General features: G+C 70.8%; 1 long non-coding RNA gene across 1 annotated transcript in view; it reads left to right on the top strand.

The window, feature by feature from the left end:
* The window catches only part of LOC146394314 (uncharacterized), a 110193-nt gene that overhangs the window by 16322 nt on the left and 66890 nt on the right, over positions 1 to 26981 (top strand). The window contains exons 6-10 of the long non-coding RNA XR_014836254.1: positions 3854 to 3989; positions 8569 to 8704; positions 13283 to 13418; positions 17994 to 18129; positions 22743 to 22878. This is a non-coding gene — a long non-coding RNA (uncharacterized LOC146394314). The remainder of the gene's footprint in view (positions 1 to 3853; positions 3990 to 8568; positions 8705 to 13282; positions 13419 to 17993; positions 18130 to 22742; positions 22879 to 26981) is intronic.

Genomic DNA, 26981 nt, shown 5'->3' with positions numbered 1-26981 from the left:
AGGCTGCCTGGTGGGTGACCGCGCTGGGCAGAGCCACAACCCGCTCGCCTTTCAGTTCTCCACCCAGGGGCCCCTCCTGCGAGCCACCCATAGGGGTCCCTGGTCCCTCCCTCAGACGTCGTCTCCACCGCGGCCCGAGATCATCTTTCTTCTCCAGTGGGTTCCTTGTCTCTTGCGTACCACCCTCTCCACCCCCCACCCCCACCCCCACCCCCACCCCCACCCCCACCCGGCTTGCCCTTGGACAGACGGCGAGAAGCTGACCGAGAGACCGAGACAGAGACAGGAGATGAGCCGAGGCCGGTGGGCAAATGGTGCAGAGAGGGCTTGTCCGACGCAGGGTTGCCCCAGAACTTCACACACACGCACGCACACACGGACACACACGCACAGACACACGCCCGCGCACACACACACACGCACACCAGCCCCGGCCCAGCGGCCCGGCGACCCCTCTCTGTGAACGGCCTTGAGGCCACGTGCCGGGCCACGCGGATCCCCCAGTGCCCGAGGGCCCTGGCGGCCCACAGGGATCCAAGGGCAAGGCGGGTGGGAGGCTGGCAGGGTCCACGTGCCACGAGAAGCATGGCTTGCAGGCACGACCTCTGCCCAGAGCCTGTTTCCGCCTGGGCCGACTCCTCCGGCCGCCTCCCAGGCCCACCCTCGCAGCCCTTGGGCCTCCCGGCGGCTCTCTGCGGGCGGGACCTCAGCTGTGGGCTCCGAACCCCTGGCCCTCCCCGGACCCGCGTCCCTCCCTTCCTGTGTCCGGGAAACCCCAGCGAAGCCTTCGGTGCCCGCCAGGCAGGCGGTGGGCCTGCCTTGGTCCGCTCCGTCCTTCCTGACGCGGAGGCGGCTGGTGCTGGGCCTTGCTTGGGCCCTCAGCCTGAGAAGGTCTGTCTTGCCCCAGGAGACCACCCGGCTCGTGTCCGGCCGCCGCCGCCGCCGCCGCCGCCAGGTCCAAGGCGGCCTCGGGGGGCAGGGACAGAGCCGGCCGGGTCTTGCCTCTCCTGCGTTCGCGTGCTTGGGGCTCAGGCCTGTCACCCTCTGGCCGCCGAAGCCCAGCCGCCGGCCCTGCGGTGAAGCCTGGGGCCGAGGGCCATGGCCCCAGCTTCCGGGGCTCGGCTCCGCGGGCTGCCGTGGACACTGGTCGTCTGATCCCAGACGGAGGCAGGGAGGGCCAGCTGGTGGGGCCTGCCGCTCACACAGCCCACCCGCCCTGGACCCGGGGCCCTGGCCGCAGGGCCCCCCCCCGAGGCGAGGTCCTTCTCCGCGGGGGTGGGGTGCTGCTCTCCCTGCGTCCTGTCCTCCGTGGCCCCCCATGGCTCTGAGGACCCGAGAGGCCGGCGCCTGCCTGGGCCTGGGAGGCCCGGTGGGGGTGGAGGGAGCCGGCCCCTGCCTGCCTCTGCACCCTCCCTTCGGCTGCCCCTTGGCCTCCGAGCCCAGCCGAGCCCTGGGACTTCCTCCAAGGCCTTGGGTGGGCTTGCGCCCAGGAGCCCCTGCCAGCAGCCCAGGGAACGGCGGGAACCGGGCCCTCCCTGGCCTCAGCCGGCCCCCGGTAGCCTCATCCTGCTTGGAGCGCCTCGGCTTCCCCCGGGGCGCTCCTTCTCGCGAGCCTGGGGCGCTCCTCGGCGGGGGGCTGCTGTGATGGCATGGCCCGCGAGGGGGACCGTCCTGGGCGTCCAGCGGCGGACAGAGCAGCGTCCAGCAGGCTTCGGGCCCGGCCTGACCCTCCCTCTAGACCCCGGGTGGGCGGCAGGGGACCGGGTCCATTGGGCTGGCGGTGCGGCTCCTTGCTGTGCTCGGGGCCCCGGCTCTCCCGCCCCAGACAGCCACCGGGCCCGCCCCCCACCCCCCATGCCGGGAGGTTCCCCCCCCACTCCACCCCACCCCACCCCACCCCACCCCGCGCCGCCCCCCCCACCCCCCACCCCCGTGGTTGTGGTCGCCAGCCTCTGGCCAATGCCCCTGCAGACCAGCCCCCGTTTTCCTCCCTGGCACTACCGAGGGGGGCCCGGCCCAGGGCTCTCCAGGAGCCCGCCGTGGGCTGAGTACGGCCGAGGACTGGGCAGGCAGGGCAGCCGGTGGTCGCCGTCCCTCCAGGACACGAGTGCCCCTGCACAGGGGCGGAAGGGGAGGCCCGGGAGCCGGGGAGCCGCGGAGGCCAAGGGCCAGGCCGGCCAGGCCCCAGGGCAGGGCGGGGCGATCCCAGCGTGCGGCCCTGAGGCACTGTCCCCACACCGCTCCACACTGTCCCGAAGCCCCCGAGCGCCAGCCCAGACCCCCGGGACATCCCCCCACCCACCCACACACACACACACACTCCCCCCCGACCCCCGGGACACACCCCCGCGCCCTCACCCCCTCCACCCCTCCGCCCCCACCCCACCCCACCCCCCCGCCCCCCCGGACGCCGGGACACCCCCCCCCACTCCCCTCCCCTCCAGCAACGCGCGGCGCTCCCATCCCCCGGCAGCCCACCAGGTGGCGCTCGCTCCCACCCGGCCGCCGCGCCGACGCCCGTGACGTCAGCCGCCCGGCTCCATTTGAGCGCCTCTCGGCAGCCGAGAACTCGGACTTCCCGTGTGGCTCACAACATAACTACTCGGCGTTGCTTCTACAGTGGCTGTGGCTCGACCCCTAGCCTGGGAACCTCCATATGCCGCAGGTGCGGCCACTTGTTTTGCGCTCCCGCTCGCCTCCCCGGCCCGCCCCGGGCCCTTTCGCCTCGCCTTTTGCCCCGGCTCGCCCGCTGCCTTCGCCTGCCTCTCCCGAGCCCACCTCCCGCGCCCCGCACCCCCACTCACACACGCGCTCCCACGCGCCCCCCGCAACCCTCACCCACACTCTCGCACCTCGCAATGCTCTCTCTTGCCTCAAGCCACCGACCCACAGCGGCCGCCACCTGCCCTAAGCGCCGCCACCGCAGCGCCCCCCGCCGCCGCCGCCGCCGCCGCCGCGTCCCTCACGGGCCGGTCCGAGCCTCCTGCCCTCCCCGCCAGGCCCGCTCCCCCGCAGGGCCTGCTGCCCACCTGTGCTCTCCACCCACACCACACCCGCACATCCCTCGTGGCCCGACAGGTCCTTGAAGCCCACCCAAGACCCCCATTGGCCCCAGCAGCCCAGATCCACAAACAAGCAAACAAACAAGCAAACAAACAAACAAACAAACAAACAAACAAACAAAGGCTGCCTCGGGATCACCTGAACCAGAGCTTGGAAAAACCCGCGGGGAGGATCGTTTGGGTTTCGTTGTTTGCAAAGGCTGGCGGGCTGGGGGGGGGGGGGGCGGACGGTGGCACCCCATGCCCGAGACGGCCCCGTCAGGTCGCTGGCGCTGACTTGAAGCCTGGGAGGATAGCCTCTTTCTGCACAGGGAACTGACTCGGGTTTGGAGCCCGCAGCTGAGGGCGCTGGGCGTGCGTCCTCAATCCTCCTGCGGTCAGCAATGCAGTGGCTCCGTCTGCTTTGAGTCGGAGGTCGATTCTTACGATTAAAGTCGAGCTGATGTCCAATGTTTCTTCCAGGGGTCTTGGTCCGCCAAGGGACCCACTCGCAGACATTTCCCCGCGCTGTACCGGCGGCTCCCGTGGCCCATCCATTCCACACAGCGCAGGTGGCATCCACAGAGCAGCCCAGGGGCCCATCCCCATCCATCCCAGGGCAGCCCCTTTCCCCCACCTGCCAAGCCCAAGTGTGTGCTCCTTGCCCACCGTCGGTTTCTGGAGTCTGCGGGTGGGTGTTTAGATAGCGCCATCCGTTGCGGCGTTTAGAGTCCACCAACAGGTGATGTCCTAGGGCACTTGTCTTTGCCTTTCTGGCTTCCTTCGCTTAGTATGAGGGTCTCTCGTTCCAGCCCCGCGGCGGCAGATGGCACTCGTTCTGCCGCTTTTTCCTGGCTGTGTGCGATGCCATCGCATGGATGTCCCCGGGCCTTCGAAGTGCACTCACCTGTCAGTGGACCTTTAGGTGGCTTCCAGATCTTGGCTCTGGTGAGTAGTGCGGCGACAGACAGAGGGGTGCCCGGGTCTGCTTCCGGGAAAGTTTGGTCCCGGTGAAATGGAGCTGTTTGGAGGCCGGCTTCGGTCTTTGTGTGGGCCGGCCCGTGTAGGGCTGCTTGGCTGAGACTCTGTCGAGGAGGGAGGCCTTCAGCCACCGGGGCCTCACGGGGCCTCCCCGTGCGGCACCATCACAGAGCTCTCTGTCACTGCCCCTTGTGGGGGTGAGGGAAGGGGCGTGTTGGGGGGGGGGCGTGTGTGTCGGGGGGGATGGTGGGCAAGGAGCACACACTTGGGCTTGGCGGGTGGGGGCGGGGGTGGGGGTGGGGGAAAGGGGCTGCCCTGGGATGGATGGGGATGGGCCTCTGGGCTGCTCTGTGGATGCCACCTGCGCTGTGTGGAATGGATGGGCCAGGGGAGCCGCCGGTACAGCGCGGGGAAATGTCTGCGAGTGGGTCCCTTGACTCTGTCGAGGAGGGAGGCCTTCAGCCACCGGGGCCTCACGGGGCCTCCCCGTGCGGCACCATCACAGAGCTCTCCGTCACTGCCCCTGGTGGGGGTGAGGGAAGGGGCGTGTTTGGGGGGGTGGGGTGGGCGGGGTGTGTGCGCGCGCGCGTGCACGCACGCTGGCGGGCGTGGGTGTCCCGGGGCCTGGCCAGCCCTCCGCTAGAGATCAGCACGCGTGGATGCTGACGTGAGGACCAGCAGGGTGACAAGAGAGGCTGCCTGGTGGGTGACCGCGCTGGGCAGAGCCACAACCCGCTCGCCTTTCAGTTCTCCACCCAGGGGCCCCTCCTGCGAGCCACCCATAGGGGTCCCTGGTCCCTCCCTCAGACGTCGTCTCCACCGCGGCCCGAGATCATCTTTCTTCTCCAGTGGGTTCCTTGTCTCTTGCGTACCACCCTCTCCACCCCCCACCCCCACCCCCACCCCCACCCCCACCCGGCTTGCCCTTGGACAGACGGCGAGAAGCTGACCGAGAGACCGAGACAGAGACAGGAGATGAGCCGAGGCCGGTGGGCAAATGGTGCAGAGAGGGCTTGTCCGACGCAGGGTTGCCCCAGAACTTCACACACACGCACGCACACACGGACACACACGCACAGACACACGCCCGCGCACACACACACACGCACACCAGCCCCGGCCCAGCGGCCCGGCGACCCCTCTCTGTGAACGGCCTTGAGGCCACGTGCCGGGCCACGCGGATCCCCCAGTGCCCGAGGGCCCTGGCGGCCCACAGGGATCCAAGGGCAAGGCGGGTGGGAGGCTGGCAGGGTCCACGTGCCACGAGAAGCATGGCTTGCAGGCACGACCTCTGCCCAGAGCCTGTTTCCGCCTGGGCCGACTCCTCCGGCCGCCTCCCAGGCCCACCCTCGCAGCCCTTGGGCCTCCCGGCGGCTCTCTGCGGGCGGGACCTCAGCTGTGGGCTCCGAACCCCTGGCCCTCCCCGGACCCGCGTCCCTCCCTTCCTGTGTCCGGGAAACCCCAGCGAAGCCTTCGGTGCCCGCCAGGCAGGCGGTGGGCCTGCCTTGGTCCGCTCCGTCCTTCCTGACGCGGAGGCGGCTGGTGCTGGGCCTTGCTTGGGCCCTCAGCCTGAGAAGGTCTGTCTTGCCCCAGGAGACCACCCGGCTCGTGTCCGGCCGCCGCCGCCGCCGCCGCCGCCGCCGCCGCCAGGTCCAAGGCGGCCTCGGGGGGCAGGGACAGAGCCGGCCGGGTCTTGCCTCTCCTGCGTTCGCGTGCTTGGGGCTCAGGCCTGTCACCCTCTGGCCGCCGAAGCCCAGCCGCCGGCCCTGCGGTGAAGCCTGGGGCCGAGGGCCATGGCCCCAGCTTCCGGGGCTCGGCTCCGCGGGCTGCCGTGGACACTGGTCGTCTGATCCCAGACGGAGGCAGGGAGGGCCAGCTGGTGGGGCCTGCCGCTCACACAGCCCACCCGCCCTGGACCCGGGGCCCTGGCCGCAGGGCCCCCCCCGAGGCGAGGTCCTTCTCCGCGGGGGTGGGGTGCTGCTCTCCCTGCGTCCTGTCCTCCGTGGCCCCCCATGGCTCTGAGGACCCGAGAGGCCGGCGCCTGCCTGGGCCTGGGAGGCCCGGTGGGGGTGGAGGGAGCCGGCCCCTGCCTGCCTCTGCACCCTCCCTTCGGCTGCCCCTTGGCCTCCGAGCCCAGCCGAGCCCTGGGACTTCCTCCAAGGCCTTGGGTGGGCTTGCGCCCAGGAGCCCCTGCCAGCAGCCCAGGGAACGGCGGGAACCGGGCCCTCCCTGGCCTCAGCCGGCCCCCGGTAGCCTCATCCTGCTTGGAGCGCCTCGGCTTCCCCCGGGGCGCTCCTTCTCGCGAGCCTGGGGCGCTCCTCGGCGGGGGGCTGCTGTGATGGCATGGCCCGCGAGGGGGACCGTCCTGGGCGTCCAGCGGCGGACAGAGCAGCGTCCAGCAGGCTTCGGGCCCGGCCTGACCCTCCCTCTAGACCCCGGGTGGGCGGCAGGGGACCGGGTCCATTGGGCTGGCGGTGCGGCTCCTTGCTGTGCTCGGGGCCCCGGCTCTCCCGCCCCAGACAGCCACCGGGCCCGCCCCCCACCCCCCATGCCGGGAGGTTCCCCCCCCACTCCACCCCACCCCACCCCACCCCACCCCGCGCCGCCCCCCCCACCCCCCACCCCCGTGGTTGTGGTCGCCAGCCTCTGGCCAATGCCCCTGCAGACCAGCCCCCGTTTTCCTCCCTGGCACTACCGAGGGGGGCCCGGCCCAGGGCTCTCCAGGAGCCCGCCGTGGGCTGAGTACGGCCGAGGACTGGGCAGGCAGGGCAGCCGGTGGTCGCCGTCCCTCCAGGACACGAGTGCCCCTGCACAGGGGCGGAAGGGGAGGCCCGGGAGCCGGGGAGCCGCGGAGGCCAAGGGCCAGGCCGGCCAGGCCCCAGGGCAGGGCGGGGCGATCCCAGCGTGCGGCCCTGAGGCACTGTCCCCACACCGCTCCACACTGTCCCGAAGCCCCCGAGCGCCAGCCCAGACCCCCGGGACATCCCCCCACCCACCACACACACACACACACTCCCCCCCGACCCCCGGGACACACCCCCGCGCCCTCACCCCCTCCACCCCTCCGCCCCCACCCCACCCCACCCCCCCGCCCCCCCGGACGCCGGGACACCCCCCCCCACTCCCCTCCCCTCCAGCAACGCGCGGCGCTCCCATCCCCCGGCAGCCCACCAGGTGGCGCTCGCTCCCACCCGGCCGCCGCGCCGACGCCCGTGACGTCAGCCGCCCGGCTCCATTTGAGCGCCTCTCGGCAGCCGAGAACTCGGACTTCCCGTGTGGCTCACAACATAACTACTCGGCGTTGCTTCTACAGTGGCTGTGGCTCGACCCCTAGCCTGGGAACTTCCATATGCCGCAGGTGCGGCCACTTGTTTTGCGCTCCCGCTCGCCTCCCCGGCCCGCCCCGGGCCCTTTCGCCTCGCCTTTTGCCCCGGCTCGCCCGCTGCCTTCGCCTGCCTCTCCCGAGCCCACCTCCCGCGCCCCGCACCCCCACTCACACACGCGCTCCCACGCGCCCCCCGCAACCCTCACCCACACTCTCGCACCTCGCAATGCTCTCTCTTGCCTCAAGCCACCGACCCACAGCGGCCGCCACCTGCCCTAAGCGCCGCCACCGCAGCGCCCCCCGCCGCCGCCGCCGCCGCCGCCGCGTCCCTCACGGGCCGGTCCGAGCCTCCTGCCCTCCCCGCCAGGCCCGCTCCCCCGCAGGGCCTGCTGCCCACCTGTGCTCTCCACCCACACCACACCCGCACATCCCTCGTGGCCCGACAGGTCCTTGAAGCCCACCCAAGACCCCCATTGGCCCCAGCAGCCCAGATCCACAAACAAGCAAACAAACAAGCAAACAAACAAACAAACAAACAAACAAACAAACAAAGGCTGCCTCGGGATCACCTGAACCAGAGCTTGGAAAAACCCGCGGGGAGGATCGTTTGGGTTTCGTTGTTTGCAAAGGCTGGCGGGCTGGGGGGGGGGGGGGCGGACGGTGGCACCCCATGCCCGAGACGGCCCCGTCAGGTCGCTGGCGCTGACTTGAAGCCTGGGAGGATAGCCTCTTTCTGCACAGGGAACTGACTCGGGTTTGGAGCCCGCAGCTGAGGGCGCTGGGCGTGCGTCCTCAATCCTCCTGCGGTCAGCAATGCAGTGGCTCCGTCTGCTTTGAGTCGGAGGTCGATTCTTACGATTAAAGTCGAGCTGATGTCCAATGTTTCTTCCAGGGGTCTTGGTCCGCCAAGGGACCCACTCGCAGACATTTCCCCGCGCTGTACCGGCGGCTCCCGTGGCCCATCCATTCCACACAGCGCAGGTGGCATCCACAGAGCAGCCCAGGGGCCCATCCCCATCCATCCCAGGGCAGCCCCTTTCCCCCACCTGCCAAGCCCAAGTGTGTGCTCCTTGCCCACCGTCGGTTTCTGGAGTCTGCGGGTGGGTGTTTAGATAGCGCCATCCGTTGCGGCGTTTAGAGTCCACCAACAGGTGATGTCCTAGGGCACTTGTCTTTGCCTTTCTGGCTTCCTTCGCTTAGTATGAGGGTCTCTCGTTCCAGCCCCGCGGCGGCAGATGGCACTCGTTCTGCCGCTTTTTCCTGGCTGTGTGCGATGCCATCGCATGGATGTCCCCGGGCCTTCGAAGTGCACTCACCTGTCAGTGGACCTTTAGGTGGCTTCCAGATCTTGGCTCTGGTGAGTAGTGCGGCGACAGACAGAGGGGTGCCCGGGTCTGCTTCCGGGAAAGTTTGGTCCCGGTGAAATGGAGCTGTTTGGAGGCCGGCTTCGGTCTTTGTGTGGGCCGGCCCGTGTAGGGCTGCTTGGCTGAGACTCTGTCGAGGAGGGAGGCCTTCAGCCACCGGGGCCTCACGGGGCCTCCCCGTGCGGCACCATCACAGAGCTCTCTGTCACTGCCCCTTGTGGGGGTGAGGGAAGGGGCGTGTTGGGGGGGGGGCGTGTGTGTCGGGGGGGATGGTGGGCAAGGAGCACACACTTGGGCTTGGCGGGTGGGGGCGGGGGTGGGGGTGGGGGAAAGGGGCTGCCCTGGGATGGATGGGGATGGGCCTCTGGGCTGCTCTGTGGATGCCACCTGCGCTGTGTGGAATGGATGGGCCAGGGGAGCCGCCGGTACAGCGCGGGGAAATGTCTGCGAGTGGGTCCCTTGACTCTGTCGAGGAGGGAGGCCTTCAGCCACCGGGGCCTCACGGGGCCTCCCCGTGCGGCACCATCACAGAGCTCTCCGTCACTGCCCCTGGTGGGGGTGAGGGAAGGGGCGTGTTTGGGGGGGTGGGGTGGGCGGGGTGTGTGCGCGCGCGCGTGCACGCACGCTGGCGGGCGTGGGTGTCCCGGGGCCTGGCCAGCCCTCCGCTAGAGATCAGCACGCGTGGATGCTGACGTGAGGACCAGCAGGGTGACAAGAGAGGCTGCCTGGTGGGTGACCGCGCTGGGCAGAGCCACAACCCGCTCGCCTTTCAGTTCTCCACCCAGGGGCCCCTCCTGCGAGCCACCCATAGGGGTCCCTGGTCCCTCCCTCAGACGTCGTCTCCACCGCGGCCCGAGATCATCTTTCTTCTCCAGTGGGTTCCTTGTCTCTTGCGTACCACCCTCTCCACCCCCCACCCCCACCCCCACCCCCACCCCCACCCGGCTTGCCCTTGGACAGACGGCGAGAAGCTGACCGAGAGACCGAGACAGAGACAGGAGATGAGCCGAGGCCGGTGGGCAAATGGTGCAGAGAGGGCTTGTCCGACGCAGGGTTGCCCCAGAACTTCACACACACGCACGCACACACGGACACACACGCACAGACACACGCCCGCGCACACACACACACGCACACCAGCCCCGGCCCAGCGGCCCGGCGACCCCTCTCTGTGAACGGCCTTGAGGCCACGTGCCGGGCCACGCGGATCCCCCAGTGCCCGAGGGCCCTGGCGGCCCACAGGGATCCAAGGGCAAGGCGGGTGGGAGGCTGGCAGGGTCCACGTGCCACGAGAAGCATGGCTTGCAGGCACGACCTCTGCCCAGAGCCTGTTTCCGCCTGGGCCGACTCCTCCGGCCGCCTCCCAGGCCCACCCTCGCAGCCCTTGGGCCTCCCGGCGGCTCTCTGCGGGCGGGACCTCAGCTGTGGGCTCCGAACCCCTGGCCCTCCCCGGACCCGCGTCCCTCCCTTCCTGTGTCCGGGAAACCCCAGCGAAGCCTTCGGTGCCCGCCAGGCAGGCGGTGGGCCTGCCTTGGTCCGCTCCGTCCTTCCTGACGCGGAGGCGGCTGGTGCTGGGCCTTGCTTGGGCCCTCAGCCTGAGAAGGTCTGTCTTGCCCCAGGAGACCACCCGGCTCGTGTCCGGCCGCCGCCGCCGCCGCCGCCGCCAGGTCCAAGGCGGCCTCGGGGGGCAGGGACAGAGCCGGCCGGGTCTTGCCTCTCCTGCGTTCGCGTGCTTGGGGCTCAGGCCTGTCACCCTCTGGCCGCCGAAGCCCAGCCGCCGGCCCTGCGGTGAAGCCTGGGGCCGAGGGCCATGGCCCCAGCTTCCGGGGCTCGGCTCCGCGGGCTGCCGTGGACACTGGTCGTCTGATCCCAGACGGAGGCAGGGAGGGCCAGCTGGTGGGGCCTGCCGCTCACACAGCCCACCCGCCCTGGACCCGGGGCCCTGGCCGCAGGGCCCCCCCCCGAGGCGAGGTCCTTCTCCGCGGGGGTGGGGTGCTGCTCTCCCTGCGTCCTGTCCTCCGTGGCCCCCCATGGCTCTGAGGACCCGAGAGGCCGGCGCCTGCCTGGGCCTGGGAGGCCCGGTGGGGGTGGAGGGAGCCGGCCCCTGCCTGCCTCTGCACCCTCCCTTCGGCTGCCCCTTGGCCTCCGAGCCCAGCCGAGCCCTGGGACTTCCTCCAAGGCCTTGGGTGGGCTTGCGCCCAGGAGCCCCTGCCAGCAGCCCAGGGAACGGCGGGAACCGGGCCCTCCCTGGCCTCAGCCGGCCCCCGGTAGCCTCATCCTGCTTGGAGCGCCTCGGCTTCCCCCGGGGCGCTCCTTCTCGCGAGCCTGGGGCGCTCCTCGGCGGGGGGCTGCTGTGATGGCATGGCCCGCGAGGGGGACCGTCCTGGGCGTCCAGCGGCGGACAGAGCAGCGTCCAGCAGGCTTCGGGCCCGGCCTGACCCTCCCTCTAGACCCCGGGTGGGCGGCAGGGGACCGGGTCCATTGGGCTGGCGGTGCGGCTCCTTGCTGTGCTCGGGGCCCCGGCTCTCCCGCCCCAGACAGCCACCGGGCCCGCCCCCCACCCCCCATGCCGGGAGGTTCCCCCCCCACTCCACCCCACCCCACCCCACCCCACCCCGCGCCGCCCCCCCCACCCCCCACCCCCGTGGTTGTGGTCGCCAGCCTCTGGCCAATGCCCCTGCAGACCAGCCCCCGTTTTCCTCCCTGGCACTACCGAGGGGGGCCCGGCCCAGGGCTCTCCAGGAGCCCGCCGTGGGCTGAGTACGGCCGAGGACTGGGCAGGCAGGGCAGCCGGTGGTCGCCGTCCCTCCAGGACACGAGTGCCCCTGCACAGGGGCGGAAGGGGAGGCCCGGGAGCCGGGGAGCCGCGGAGGCCAAGGGCCAGGCCGGCCAGGCCCCAGGGCAGGGCGGGGCGATCCCAGCGTGCGGCCCTGAGGCACTGTCCCCACACCGCTCCACACTGTCCCGAAGCCCCCGAGCGCCAGCCCAGACCCCCGGGACATCCCCCCACCCACCCACACACACACACACACTCCCCCCCGACCCCCGGGACACACCCCCGCGCCCTCACCCCCTCCACCCCTCCGCCCCCACCCCACCCCACCCCCCCGCCCCCCCGGACGCCGGGACACCCCCCCCCACTCCCCTCCCCTCCAGCAACGCGCGGCGCTCCCATCCCCCGGCAGCCCACCAGGTGGCGCTCGCTCCCACCCGGCCGCCGCGCCGACGCCCGTGACGTCAGCCGCCCGGCTCCATTTGAGCGCCTCTCGGCAGCCGAGAACTCGGACTTCCCGTGTGGCTCACAACATAACTACTCGGCGTTGCTTCTACAGTGGCTGTGGCTCGACCCCTAGCCTGGGAACCTCCATATGCCGCAGGTGCGGCCACTTGTTTTGCGCTCCCGCTCGCCTCCCCGGCCCGCCCCGGGCCCTTTCGCCTCGCCTTTTGCCCCGGCTCGCCCGCTGCCTTCGCCTGCCTCTCCCGAGCCCACCTCCCGCGCCCCGCACCCCCACTCACACACGCGCTCCCACGCGCCCCCCGCAACCCTCACCCACACTCTCGCACCTCGCAATGCTCTCTCTTGCCTCAAGCCACCGACCCACAGCGGCCGCCACCTGCCCTAAGCGCCGCCACCGCAGCGCCCCCCGCCGCCGCCGCCGCCGCCGCCGCCGCCGCGTCCCTCACGGGCCGGTCCGAGCCTCCTGCCCTCCCCGCCAGGCCCGCTCCCCCGCAGGGCCTGCTGCCCACCTGTGCTCTCCACCCACACCACACCCGCACATCCCTCGTGGCCCGACAGGTCCTTGAAGCCCACCCAAGACCCCCATTGGCCCCAGCAGCCCAGATCCACAAACAAGCAAACAAACAAGCAAACAAACAAACAAACAAACAAACAAACAAACAAAGGCTGCCTCGGGATCACCTGAACCAGAGCTTGGAAAAACCCGCGGGGAGGATCGTTTGGGTTTCGTTGTTTGCAAAGGCTGGCGGGCTGGGGGGGGGGGGGGCGGACGGTGGCACCCCATGCCCGAGACGGCCCCGTCAGGTCGCTGGCGCTGACTTGAAGCCTGGGAGGATAGCCTCTTTCTGCACAGGGAACTGACTCGGGTTTGGAGCCCGCAGCTGAGGGCGCTGGGCGTGCGTCCTCAATCCTCCTGCGGTCAGCAATGCAGTGGCTCCGTCTGCTTTGAGTCGGAGGTCGATTCTTACGATTAAAGTCGAGCTGATGTCCAATGTTTCTTCCAGGGGTCTTGGTCCGCCAAGGGACCCACTCGCAGACATTTCCCCGCGCTGTACCGGCGGCTCCCGTGGCCCATCCATTCCACACAGCGCAGGTGGCATCCACAGAGCAGCCCAGGGGCCCATCCCCATCCATCCCAGGGCAGCCCCTTTCCCCCACCTGCCAAGCCCAAGTGTGTGCTCCTTGCCCACCGTCGGTTTCTGGAGTCTGCGGGTGGGTGTTTAGATAGCGCCATCCGTTGCGGCGTTTAGAGTCCACCAACAGGTGATGTCCTAGGGCACTTGTCTTTGCCTTTCTGGCTTCCTTCGCTTAGTATGAGGGTCTCTCGTTCCAGCCCCGCGGCGGCAGATGGCACTCGTTCTGCCGCTTTTTCCTGGCTGTGTGCGATGCCATCGCATGGATGTCCCCGGGCCTTCGAAGTGCACTCACCTGTCAGTGGACCTTTAGGTGGCTTCCAGATCTTGGCTCTGGTGAGTAGTGCGGCGACAGACAGAGGGGTGCCCGGGTCTGCTTCCGGGAAAGTTTGGTCCCGGTGAAATGGAGCTGTTTGGAGGCCGGCTTCGGTCTTTGTGTGGGCCGGCCCGTGTAGGGCTGCTTGGCTGAGACTCTGTCGAGGAGGGAGGCCTTCAGCCACCGGGGCCTCACGGGGCCTCCCCGTGCGGCACCATCACAGAGCTCTCTGTCACTGCCCCTTGTGGGGGTGAGGGAAGGGGCGTGTTGGGGGGGGGGCGTGTGTGTCGGGGGGGATGGTGGGCAAGGAGCACACACTTGGGCTTGGCGGGTGGGGGCGGGGGTGGGGGTGGGGGAAAGGGGCTGCCCTGGGATGGATGGGGATGGGCCTCTGGGCTGCTCTGTGGATGCCACCTGCGCTGTGTGGAATGGATGGGCCAGGGGAGCCGCCGGTACAGCGCGGGGAAATGTCTGCGAGTGGGTCCCTTGACTCTGTCGAGGAGGGAGGCCTTCAGCCACCGGGGCCTCACGGGGCCTCCCCGTGCGGCACCATCACAGAGCTCTCCGTCACTGCCCCTGGTGGGGGTGAGGGAAGGGGCGTGTTTGGGGGGGTGGGGTGGGCGGGGTGTGTGCGCGCGCGCGTGCACGCACGCTGGCGGGCGTGGGTGTCCCGGGGCCTGGCCAGCCCTCCGCTAGAGATCAGCACGCGTGGATGCTGACGTGAGGACCAGCAGGGTGACAAGAGAGGCTGCCTGGTGGGTGACCGCGCTGGGCAGAGCCACAACCCGCTCGCCTTTCAGTTCTCCACCCAGGGGCCCCTCCTGCGAGCCACCCATAGGGGTCCCTGGTCCCTCCCTCAGACGTCGTCTCCACCGCGGCCCGAGATCATCTTTCTTCTCCAGTGGGTTCCTTGTCTCTTGCGTACCACCCTCTCCACCCCCCACCCCCACCCCCACCCCCACCCCCACCCGGCTTGCCCTTGGACAGACGGCGAGAAGCTGACCGAGAGACCGAGACAGAGACAGGAGATGAGCCGAGGCCGGTGGGCAAATGGTGCAGAGAGGGCTTGTCCGACGCAGGGTTGCCCCAGAACTTCACACACACGCACGCACACACGGACACACACGCACAGACACACGCCCGCGCACACACACACACGCACACCAGCCCCGGCCCAGCGGCCCGGCGACCCCTCTCTGTGAACGGCCTTGAGGCCACGTGCCGGGCCACGCGGATCCCCCAGTGCCCGAGGGCCCTGGCGGCCCACAGGGATCCAAGGGCAAGGCGGGTGGGAGGCTGGCAGGGTCCACGTGCCACGAGAAGCATGGCTTGCAGGCACGACCTCTGCCCAGAGCCTGTTTCCGCCTGGGCCGACTCCTCCGGCCGCCTCCCAGGCCCACCCTCGCAGCCCTTGGGCCTCCCGGCGGCTCTCTGCGGGCGGGACCTCAGCTGTGGGCTCCGAACCCCTGGCCCTCCCCGGACCCGCGTCCCTCCCTTCCTGTGTCCGGGAAACCCCAGCGAAGCCTTCGGTGCCCGCCAGGCAGGCGGTGGGCCTGCCTTGGTCCGCTCCGTCCTTCCTGACGCGGAGGCGGCTGGTGCTGGGCCTTGCTTGGGCCCTCAGCCTGAGAAGGTCTGTCTTGCCCCAGGAGACCACCCGGCTCGTGTCCGGCCGCCGCCGCCGCCGCCGCCGCCGCCGCCAGGTCCAAGGCGGCCTCGGGGGGCAGGGACAGAGCCGGCCGGGTCTTGCCTCTCCTGCGTTCGCGTGCTTGGGGCTCAGGCCTGTCACCCTCTGGCCGCCGAAGCCCAGCCGCCGGCCCTGCGGTGAAGCCTGGGGCCGAGGGCCATGGCCCCAGCTTCCGGGGCTCGGCTCCGCGGGCTGCCGTGGACACTGGTCGTCTGATCCCAGACGGAGGCAGGGAGGGCCAGCTGGTGGGGCCTGCCGCTCACACAGCCCACCCGCCCTGGACCCGGGGCCCTGGCCGCAGGGCCCCCCCCCGAGGCGAGGTCCTTCTCCGCGGGGGTGGGGTGCTGCTCTCCCTGCGTCCTGTCCTCCGTGGCCCCCCATGGCTCTGAGGACCCGAGAGGCCGGCGCCTGCCTGGGCCTGGGAGGCCCGGTGGGGGTGGAGGGAGCCGGCCCCTGCCTGCCTCTGCACCCTCCCTTCGGCTGCCCCTTGGCCTCCGAGCCCAGCCGAGCCCTGGGACTTCCTCCAAGGCCTTGGGTGGGCTTGCGCCCAGGAGCCCCTGCCAGCAGCCCAGGGAACGGCGGGAACCGGGCCCTCCCTGGCCTCAGCCGGCCCCCGGTAGCCTCATCCTGCTTGGAGCGCCTCGGCTTCCCCCGGGGCGCTCCTTCTCGCGAGCCTGGGGCGCTCCTCGGCGGGGGGCTGCTGTGATGGCATGGCCCGCGAGGGGGACCGTCCTGGGCGTCCAGCGGCGGACAGAGCAGCGTCCAGCAGGCTTCGGGCCCGGCCTGACCCTCCCTCTAGACCCCGGGTGGGCGGCAGGGGACCGGGTCCATTGGGCTGGCGGTGCGGCTCCTTGCTGTGCTCGGGGCCCCGGCTCTCCCGCCCCAGACAGCCACCGGGCCCGCCCCCCACCCCCCATGCCGGGAGGTTCCCCCCCCACTCCACCCCACCCCACCCCACCCCACCCCGCGCCGCCCCCCCCACCCCCCACCCCCGTGGTTGTGGTCGCCAGCCTCTGGCCAATGCCCCTGCAGACCAGCCCCCGTTTTCCTCCCTGGCACTACCGAGGGGGGCCCGGCCCAGGGCTCTCCAGGAGCCCGCCGTGGGCTGAGTACGGCCGAGGACTGGGCAGGCAGGGCAGCCGGTGGTCGCCGTCCCTCCAGGACACGAGTGCCCCTGCACAGGGGCGGAAGGGGAGGCCCGGGAGCCGGGGAGCCGCGGAGGCCAAGGGCCAGGCCGGCCAGGCCCCAGGGCAGGGCGGGGCGATCCCAGCGTGCGGCCCTGAGGCACTGTCCCCACACCGCTCCACACTGTCCCGAAGCCCCCGAGCGCCAGCCCAGACCCCCGGGACATCCCCCCACCCACCCACACACACACACACTCCCCCCCGACCCCCGGGACACACCCCCGCGCCCTCACCCCCTCCACCCCTCCGCCCCCACCCCACCCCACCCCCCCGCCCCCCCGGACGCCGGGACACCCCCCCCCACTCCCCTCCCCTCCAGCAACGCGCGGCGCTCCCATCCCCCGGCAGCCCACCAGGTGGCGCTCGCTCCCACCCGGCCGCCGCGCCGACGCCCGTGACGTCAGCCGCCCGGCTCCATTTGAGCGCCTCTCGGCAGCCGAGAACTCGGACTTCCCGTGTGGCTCACAACATAACTACTCGGCGTTGCTTCTACAGTGGCTGTGGCTCGACCCCTAGCCTGGGAACCTCCATATGCCGCAGGTGCGGCCACTTGTTTTGCGCTCCCGCTCGCCTCCCCGGCCCGCCCCGGGCCCTTTCGCCTCGCCTTTTGCCCCGGCTCGCCCGCTGCCTTCGCCTGCCTCTCCCGAGCCCACCTCCCGCGCCCCGCACCCCCACTCACACACGCGCTCCCACGCGCCCCCCGCAACCCTCACCCACACTCTCGCACCTCGCAATGCTCTCTCTTGCCTCAAGCCACCGACCCACAGCGGCCGCCACCTGCCCTAAGCGCCGCCACCGCAGCGCCCCCCGCCGCCGCCGCCGCCGCCGCCGCGTCCCTCACGGGCCGGTCCGAGCCTCCTGCCCTCCCCGCCAGGCCCGCTCCCCCGCAGGGCCTGCTGCCCACCTGTGCTCTCCACCCACACCACACCCGCACATCCCTCGTGGCCCGACAGGTCCTTGAAGCCCACCCAAGACCCCCATTGGCCCCAGCAGCCCAGATCCACAAACAAGCAAACAAACAAGCAAACAAACAAACAAACAAACAAACAAACAAACAAAGGCTGCCTCGGGATCACCTGAACCAGAGCTTGGAAAAACCCGCGGGGAGGATCGTTTGGGTTTCGTTGTTTGCAAAGGCTGGCGGGCTGGGGGGGGGGGGGCGGACGGTGGCACCCCATGCCCGAGACGGCCCCGTCAGGTCGCTGGCGCTGACTTGAAGCCTGGGAGGATAGCCTCTTTCTGCACAGGGAACTGACTCGGGTTTGGAGCCCGCAGCTGAGGGCGCTGGGCGTGCGTCCTCAATCCTCCTGCGGTCAGCAATGCAGTGGCTCCGTCTGCTTTGAGTCGGAGGTCGATTCTTACGATTAAAGTCGAGCTGATGTCCAATGTTTCTTCCAGGGGTCTTGGTCCGCCAAGGGACCCACTCGCAGACATTTCCCCGCGCTGTACCGGCGGCTCCCGTGGCCCATCCATTCCACACAGCGCAGGTGGCATCCACAGAGCAGCCCAGGGGCCCATCCCCATCCATCCCAGGGCAGCCCCTTTCCCCCACCTGCCAAGCCCAAGTGTGTGCTCCTTGCCCACCGTCGGTTTCTGGAGTCTGCGGGTGGGTGTTTAGATAGCGCCATCCGTTGCGGCGTTTAGAGTCCACCAACAGGTGATGTCCTAGGGCACTTGTCTTTGCCTTTCTGGCTTCCTTCGCTTAGTATGAGGGTCTCTCGTTCCAGCCCCGCGGCGGCAGATGGCACTCGTTCTGCCGCTTTTTCCTGGCTGTGTGCGATGCCATCGCATGGATGTCCCCGGGCCTTCGAAGTGCACTCACCTGTCAGTGGACCTTTAGGTGGCTTCCAGATCTTGGCTCTGGTGAGTAGTGCGGCGACAGACAGAGGGGTGCCCGGGTCTGCTTCCGGGAAAGTTTGGTCCCGGTGAAATGGAGCTGTTTGGAGGCCGGCTTCGGTCTTTGTGTGGGCCGGCCCGTGTAGGGCTGCTTGGCTGAGACTCTGTCGAGGAGGGAGGCCTTCAGCCACCGGGGCCTCACGGGGCCTCCCCGTGCGGCACCATCACAGAGCTCTCTGTCACTGCCCCTTGTGGGGGTGAGGGAAGGGGCGTGTTGGGGGGGGGGGGGCGTGTGTGTCGGGGGGGATGGTGGGCAAGGAGCACACACTTGGGCTTGGCGGGTGGGGGCGGGGGTGGGGGTGGGGGAAAGGGGCTGCCCTGGGATGGATGGGGATGGGCCTCTGGGCTGCTCTGTGGATGCCACCTGCGCTGTGTGGAATGGATGGGCCAGGGGAGCCGCCGGTACAGCGCGGGGAAATGTCTGCGAGTGGGTCCCTTGACTCTGTCGAGGAGGGAGGCCTTCAGCCACCGGGGCCTCACGGGGCCTCCCCGTGCGGCACCATCACAGAGCTCTCCGTCACTGCCCCTGGTGGGGGTGAGGGAAGGGGCGTGTTTGGGGGGGTGGGGTGGGCGGGGTGTGTGCGCGCGCGCGTGCACGCACGCTGGCGGGCGTGGGTGTCCCGGGGCCTGGCCAGCCCTCCGCTAGAGATCAGCACGCGTGGATGCTGACGTGAGGACCAGCAGGGTGACAAGAGAGGCTGCCTGGTGGGTGACCGCGCTGGGCAGAGCCACAACCCGCTCGCCTTTCAGTTCTCCACCCAGGGGCCCCTCCTGCGAGCCACCCATAGGGGTCCCTGGTCCCTCCCTCAGACGTCGTCTCCACCGCGGCCCGAGATCATCTTTCTTCTCCAGTGGGTTCCTTGTCTCTTGCGTACCACCCTCTCCACCCCCCACCCCCACCCCCACCCCCACCCCCACCCCCACCCGGCTTGCCCTTGGACAGACGGCGAGAAGCTGACCGAGAGACCGAGACAGAGACAGGAGATGAGCCGAGGCCGGTGGGCAAATGGTGCAGAGAGGGCTTGTCCGACGCAGGGTTGCCCCAGAACTTCACACACACGCACGCACACACGGACACACACGCACAGACACACGCCCGCGCACACACACACACGCACACCAGCCCCGGCCCAGCGGCCCGGCGACCCCTCTCTGTGAACGGCCTTGAGGCCACGTGCCGGGCCACGCGGATCCCCCAGTGCCCGAGGGCCCTGGCGGCCCACAGGGATCCAAGGGCAAGGCGGGTGGGAGGCTGGCAGGGTCCACGTGCCACGAGAAGCATGGCTTGCAGGCACGACCTCTGCCCAGAGCCTGTTTCCGCCTGGGCCGACTCCTCCGGCCGCCTCCCAGGCCCACCCTCGCAGCCCTTGGGCCTCCCGGCGGCTCTCTGCGGGCGGGACCTCAGCTGTGGGCTCCGAACCCCTGGCCCTCCCCGGACCCGCGTCCCTCCCTTCCTGTGTCCGGGAAACCCCAGCGAAGCCTTCGGTGCCCGCCAGGCAGGCGGTGGGCCTGCCTTGGTCCGCTCCGTCCTTCCTGACGCGGAGGCGGCTGGTGCTGGGCCTTGCTTGGGCCCTCAGCCTGAGAAGGTCTGTCTTGCCCCAGGAGACCACCCGGCTCGTGTCCGGCCGCCGCCGCCGCCGCCGCCGCCGCCGCCAGGTCCAAGGCGGCCTCGGGGGGCAGGGACAGAGCCGGCCGGGTCTTGCCTCTCCTGCGTTCGCGTGCTTGGGGCTCAGGCCTGTCACCCTCTGGCCGCCGAAGCCCAGCCGCCGGCCCTGCGGTGAAGCCTGGGGCCGAGGGCCATGGCCCCAGCTTCCGGGGCTCGGCTCCGCGGGCTGCCGTGGACACTGGTCGTCTGATCCCAGACGGAGGCAGGGAGGGCCAGCTGGTGGGGCCTGCCGCTCACACAGCCCACCCGCCCTGGACCCGGGGCCCTGGCCGCAGGGCCCCCCCCCGAGGCGAGGTCCTTCTCCGCGGGGGTGGGGTGCTGCTCTCCCTGCGTCCTGTCCTCCGTGGCCCCCCATGGCTCTGAGGACCCGAGAGGCCGGCGCCTGCCTGGGCCTGGGAGGCCCGGTGGGGGTGGAGGGAGCCGGCCCCTGCCTGCCTCTGCACCCTCCCTTCGGCTGCCCCTTGGCCTCCGAGCCCAGCCGAGCCCTGGGACTTCCTCCAAGGCCTTGGGTGGGCTTGCGCCCAGGAGCCCCTGCCAGCAGCCCAGGGAACGGCGGGAACCGGGCCCTCCCTGGCCTCAGCCGGCCCCCGGTAGCCTCATCCTGCTTGGAGCGCCTCGGCTTCCCCCGGGGCGCTCCTTCTCGCGAGCCTGGGGCGCTCCTCGGCGGGGGGCTGCTGTGATGGCATGGCCCGCGAGGGGGACCGTCCTGGGCGTCCAGCGGCGGACAGAGCAGCGTCCAGCAGGCTTCGGGCCCGGCCTGACCCTCCCTCTAGACCCCGGGTGGGCGGCAGGGGACCGGGTCCATTGGGCTGGCGGTGCGGCTCCTTGCTGTGCTCGGGGCCCCGGCTCTCCCGCCCCAGACAGCCACCGGGCCCGCCCCCCACCCCCCATGCCGGGAGGTTCCCCCCCCACTCCACCCCACCCCACCCCACCCCACCCCGCGCCGCCCCCCCCACCCCCCACCCCCGTGGTTGTGGTCGCCAGCCTCTGGCCAATGCCCCTGCAGACCAGCCCCCGTTTTCCTCCCTGGCACTACCGAGGGGGGCCCGGCCCAGGGCTCTCCAGGAGCCCGCCGTGGGCTGAGTACGGCCGAGGACTGGGCAGGCAGGGCAGCCGGTGGTCGCCGTCCCTCCAGGACACGAGTGCCCCTGCACAGGGGCGGAAGGGGAGGCCCGGGAGCCGGGGAGCCGCGGAGGCCAAGGGCCAGGCCGGCCAGGCCCCAGGGCAGGGCGGGGCGATCCCAGCGTGCGGCCCTGAGGCACTGTCCCCACACCGCTCCACACTGTCCCGAAGCCCCCGAGCGCCAGCCCAGACCCCCGGGACATCCCCCCACCCACCCACACACACACACACACTCCCCCCCGACCCCCGGGACACACCCCCGCGCCCTCACCCCCTCCACCCCTCCGCCCCCACCCCACCCCACCCCCCCGCCCCCCCGGACGCCGGGACACCCCCCCCCACTCCCCTCCCCTCCAGCAACGCGCGGCGCTCCCATCCCCCGGCAGCCCACCAGGTGGCGCTCGCTCCCACCCGGCCGCCGCGCCGACGCCCGTGACGTCAGCCGCCCGGCTCCATTTGAGCGCCTCTCGGCAGCCGAGAACTCGGACTTCCCGTGTGGCTCACAACATAACTACTCGGCGTTGCTTCTACAGTGGCTGTGGCTCGACCCCTAGCCTGGGAACCTCCATATGCCGCAGGTGCGGCCACTTGTTTTGCGCTCCCGCTCGCCTCCCCGGCCCGCCCCGGGCCCTTTCGCCTCGCCTTTTGCCCCGGCTCGCCCGCTGCCTTCGCCTGCCTCTCCCGAGCCCACCTCCCGCGCCCCGCACCCCCGACCCCCCGCGCCCCGCACCCCCACTCACACACGCGCTCCCACGCGCCCCCCGCAACCCTCACCCACACTCTCGCACCTCGCAATGCTCTCTCTTGCCTCAAGCCACCGACCCACAGCGGCCGCCACCTGCCCTAAGCGCCGCCACCGCAGCGCCCCCCGCCGCCGCCGCCGCCGCCGCCGCGTCCCTCACGGGCCGGTCCGAGCCTCCTGCCCTCCCCGCCAGGCCCGCTCCCCCGCAGGGCCTGCTGCCCACCTGTGCTCTCCACCCACACCACACCCGCACATCCCTCGTGGCCCGACAGGTCCTTGAAGCCCACCCAAGACCCCCATTGGCCCCAGCAGCCCAGATCCACAAACAAGCAAACAAACAAGCAAACAAACAAACAAACAAACAAACAAACAAACAAAGGCTGCCTCGGGATCACCTGAACCAGAGCTTGGAAAAACCCGCGGGGAGGATCGTTTGGGTTTCGTTGTTTGCAAAGGCTGGCGGGCTGGGGGGGGGGGGGGGGGCGGACGGTGGCACCCCATGCCCGAGACGGCCCCGTCAGGTCGCTGGCGCTGACTTGAAGCCTGGGAGGATAGCCTCTTTCTGCACAGGGAACTGACTCGGGTTTGGAGCCCGCAGCTGAGGGCGCTGGGCGTGCGTCCTCAATCCTCCTGCGGTCAGCAATGCAGTGGCTCCGTCTGCTTTGAGTCGGAGGTCGATTCTTACGATTAAAGTCGAGCTGATGTCCAATGTTTCTTCCAGGGGTCTTGGTCCGCCAAGGGACCCACTCGCAGACATTTCCCCGCGCTGTACCGGCGGCTCCCGTGGCCCATCCATTCCACACAGCGCAGGTGGCATCCACAGAGCAGCCCAGGGGCCCATCCCCATCCATCCCAGGGCAGCCCCTTTCCCCCACCTGCCAAGCCCAAGTGTGTGCTCCTTGCCCACCGTCGGTTTCTGGAGTCTGCGGGTGGGTGTTTAGATAGCGCCATCCGTTGCGGCGTTTAGAGTCCACCAACAGGTGATGTCCTAGGGCACTTGTCTTTGCCTTTCTGGCTTCCTTCGCTTAGTATGAGGGTCTCTCGTTCCAGCCCCGCGGCGGCAGATGGCACTCGTTCTGCCGCTTTTTCCTGGCTGTGTGCGATGCCATCGCATGGATGTCCCCGGGCCTTCGAAGTGCACTCACCTGTCAGTGGACCTTTAGGTGGCTTCCAGATCTTGGCTCTGGTGAGTAGTGCGGCGACAGACAGAGGGGTGCCCGGGTCTGCTTCCGGGAAAGTTTGGTCCCGGTGAAATGGAGCTGTTTGGAGGCCGGCTTCGGTCTTTGTGTGGGCCGGCCCGTGTAGGGCTGCTTGGCTGAGACTCTGTCGAGGAGGGAGGCCTTCAGCCACCGGGGCCTCACGGGGCCTCCCCGTGCGGCACCATCACAGAGCTCTCTGTCACTGCCCCTTGTGGGGGTGAGGGAAGGGGCGTGTTGGGGGGGGGGCGTGTGTGTCGGGGGGGATGGTGGGCAAGGAGCACACACTTGGGCTTGGCGGGTGGGGGCGGGGGTGGGGGTGGGGGAAAGGGGCTGCCCTGGGATGGATGGGGATGGGCCTCTGGGCTGCTCTGTGGATGCCACCTGCGCTGTGTGGAATGGATGGGCCAGGGGAGCCGCCGGTACAGCGCGGGGAAATGTCTGCGAGTGGGTCCCTTGACTCTGTCGAGGAGGGAGGCCTTCAGCCACCGGGGCCTCACGGGGCCTCCCCGTGCGGCACCATCACAGAGCTCTCCGTCACTGCCCCTGGTGGGGGTGAGGGAAGGGGCGTGTTTGGGGGGGTGGGGTGGGCGGGGTGTGTGCGCGCGCGCGTGCACGCACGCTGGCGGGCGTGGGTGTCCCGGGGCCTGGCCAGCCCTCCGCTAGAGATCAGCACGCGTGGATGCTGACGTGAGGACCAGCAGGGTGACAAGAGAGGCTGCCTGGTGGGTGACCGCGCTGGGCAGAGCCACAACCCGCTCGCCTTTCAGTTCTCCACCCAGGGGCCCCTCCTGCGAGCCACCCATAGGGGTCCCTGGTCCCTCCCTCAGACGTCGTCTCCACCGCGGCCCGAGATCATCTTTCTTCTCCAGTGGGTTCCTTGTCTCTTGCGTACCACCCTCTCCACCCCCCACCCCCACCCCCACCCCCACCCCCACCCGGCTTGCCCTTGGACAGACGGCGAGAAGCTGACCGAGAGACCGAGACAGAGACAGGAGATGAGCCGAGGCCGGTGGGCAAATGGTGCAGAGAGGGCTTGTCCGACGCAGGGTTGCCCCAGAACTTCACACACACGCACGCACACACGGACACACACGCACAGACACACGCCCGCGCACACACACACACGCACACCAGCCCCGGCCCAGCGGCCCGGCGACCCCTCTCTGTGAACGGCCTTGAGGCCACGTGCCGGGCCACGCGGATCCCCCAGTGCCCGAGGGCCCTGGCGGCCCACAGGGATCCAAGGGCAAGGCGGGTGGGAGGCTGGCAGGGTCCACGTGCCACGAGAAGCATGGCTTGCAGGCACGACCTCTGCCCAGAGCCTGTTTCCGCCTGGGCCGACTCCTCCGGCCGCCTCCCAGGCCCACCCTCGCAGCCCTTGGGCCTCCCGGCGGCTCTCTGCGGGCGGGACCTCAGCTGTGGGCTCCGAACCCCTGGCCCTCCCCGGACCCGCGTCCCTCCCTTCCTGTGTCCGGGAAACCCCAGCGAAGCCTTCGGTGCCCGCCAGGCAGGCGGTGGGCCTGCCTTGGTCCGCTCCGTCCTTCCTGACGCGGAGGCGGCTGGTGCTGGGCCTTGCTTGGGCCCTCAGCCTGAGAAGGTCTGTCTTGCCCCAGGAGACCACCCGGCTCGTGTCCGGCCGCCGCCGCCGCCGCCGCCGCCAGGTCCAAGGCGGCCTCGGGGGGCAGGGACAGAGCCGGCCGGGTCTTGCCTCTCCTGCGTTCGCGTGCTTGGGGCTCAGGCCTGTCACCCTCTGGCCGCCGAAGCCCAGCCGCCGGCCCTGCGGTGAAGCCTGGGGCCGAGGGCCATGGCCCCAGCTTCCGGGGCTCGGCTCCGCGGGCTGCCGTGGACACTGGTCGTCTGATCCCAGACGGAGGCAGGGAGGGCCAGCTGGTGGGGCCTGCCGCTCACACAGCCCACCCGCCCTGGACCCGGGGCCCTGGCCGCAGGGCCCCCCCCCGAGGCGAGGTCCTTCTCCGCGGGGGTGGGGTGCTGCTCTCCCTGCGTCCTGTCCTCCGTGGCCCCCCATGGCTCTGAGGACCCGAGAGGCCGGCGCCTGCCTGGGCCTGGGAGGCCCGGTGGGGGTGGAGGGAGCCGGCCCCTGCCTGCCTCTGCACCCTCCCTTCGGCTGCCCCTTGGCCTCCGAGCCCAGCCGAGCCCTGGGACTTCCTCCAAGGCCTTGGGTGGGCTTGCGCCCAGGAGCCCCTGCCAGCAGCCCAGGGAACGGCGGGAACCGGGCCCTCCCTGGCCTCAGCCGGCCCCCGGTAGCCTCATCCTGCTTGGAGCGCCTCGGCTTCCCCCGGGGCGCTCCTTCTCGCGAGCCTGGGGCGCTCCTCGGCGGGGGGCTGCTGTGATGGCATGGCCCGCGAGGGGGACCGTCCTGGGCGTCCAGCGGCGGACAGAGCAGCGTCCAGCAGGCTTCGGGCCCGGCCTGACCCTCCCTCTAGACCCCGGGTGGGCGGCAGGGGACCGGGTCCATTGGGCTGGCGGTGCGGCTCCTTGCTGTGCTCGGGGCCCCGGCTCTCCCGCCCCAGACAGCCACCGGGCCCGCCCCCCACCCCCCATGCCGGGAGGTTCCCCCCCCACTCCACCCCACCCCACCCCACCCCACCCCGCGCCGCCCCCCCCACCCCCCACCCCCGTGGTTGTGGTCGCCAGCCTCTGGCCAATGCCCCTGCAGACCAGCCCCCGTTTTCCTCCCTGGCACTACCGAGGGGGGCCCGGCCCAGGGCTCTCCAGGAGCCCGCCGTGGGCTGAGTACGGCCGAGGACTGGGCAGGCAGGGCAGCCGGTGGTCGCCGTCCCTCCAGGACACGAGTGCCCCTGCACAGGGGCGGAAGGGGAGGCCCGGGAGCCGGGGAGCCGCGGAGGCCAAGGGCCAGGCCGGCCAGGCCCCAGGGCAGGGCGGGGCGATCCCAGCGTGCGGCCCTGAGGCACTGTCCCCACACCGCTCCACACTGTCCCGAAGCCCCCGAGCGCCAGCCCAGACCCCCGGGACATCCCCCCACCCACCCACACACACACACACACTCCCCCCCGACCCCCGGGACACACCCCCGCGCCCTCACCCCCTCCACCCCTCCGCCCCCACCCCACCCCACCCCCCCGCCCCCCCGGACGCCGGGACACCCCCCCCCACTCCCCTCCCCTCCAGCAACGCGCGGCGCTCCCATCCCCCGGCAGCCCACCAGGTGGCGCTCGCTCCCACCCGGCCGCCGCGCCGACGCCCGTGACGTCAGCCGCCCGGCTCCATTTGAGCGCCTCTCGGCAGCCGAGAACTCGGACTTCCCGTGTGGCTCACAACATAACTACTCGGCGTTGCTTCTACAGTGGCTGTGGCTCGACCCCTAGCCTGGGAACCTCCATATGCCGCAGGTGCGGCCACTTGTTTTGCGCTCCCGCTCGCCTCCCCGGCCCGCCCCGGGCCCTTTCGCCTCGCCTTTTGCCCCGGCTCGCCCGCTGCCTTCGCCTGCCTCTCCCGAGCCCACCTCCCGCGCCCCGCACCCCCACTCACACACGCGCTCCCACGCGCCCCCCGCAACCCTCACCCACACTCTCGCACCTCGCAATGCTCTCTCTTGCCTCAAGCCACCGACCCACAGCGGCCGCCACCTGCCCTAAGCGCCGCCACCGCAGCGCCCCCCGCCGCCGCCGCCGCCGCCGCCGCGTCCCTCACGGGCCGGTCCGAGCCTCCTGCCCTCCCCGCCAGGCCCGCTCCCCCGCAGGGCCTGCTGCCCACCTGTGCTCTCCACCCACACCACACCCGCACATCCCTCGTGGCCCGACAGGTCCTTGAAGCCCACCCAAGACCCCCATTGGCCCCAGCAGCCCAGATCCACAAACAAGCAAACAAACAAGCAAACAAACAAACAAACAAACAAACAAACAAACAAAGGCTGCCTCGGGATCACCTGAACCAGAGCTTGGAAAAACCCGCGGGGAGGATCGTTTGGGTTTCGTTGTTTGCAAAGGCTGGCGGGCTGGGGGGGGGGGGGCGGACGGTGGCACCCCATGCCCGAGACGGCCCCGTCAGGTCGCTGGCGCTGACTTGAAGCCTGGGAGGATAGCCTCTTTCTGCACAGGGAACTGACTCG

Source organism: Sus scrofa, unplaced genomic scaffold, assembly GCF_054392235.1.
Source record: "Sus scrofa isolate SSC_HxYL_T2T_F1_AM1 unplaced genomic scaffold, Sscrofa_HxYL_maternal_Yorkshire_Landrace_v2.0 dam_41, whole genome shotgun sequence".
In the NCBI taxonomy this organism is placed as follows: Eukaryota; Metazoa; Chordata; class Mammalia; order Artiodactyla; family Suidae; genus Sus; species Sus scrofa.
This window is presented reverse-complemented; position numbering and strand designations above follow the sequence as displayed.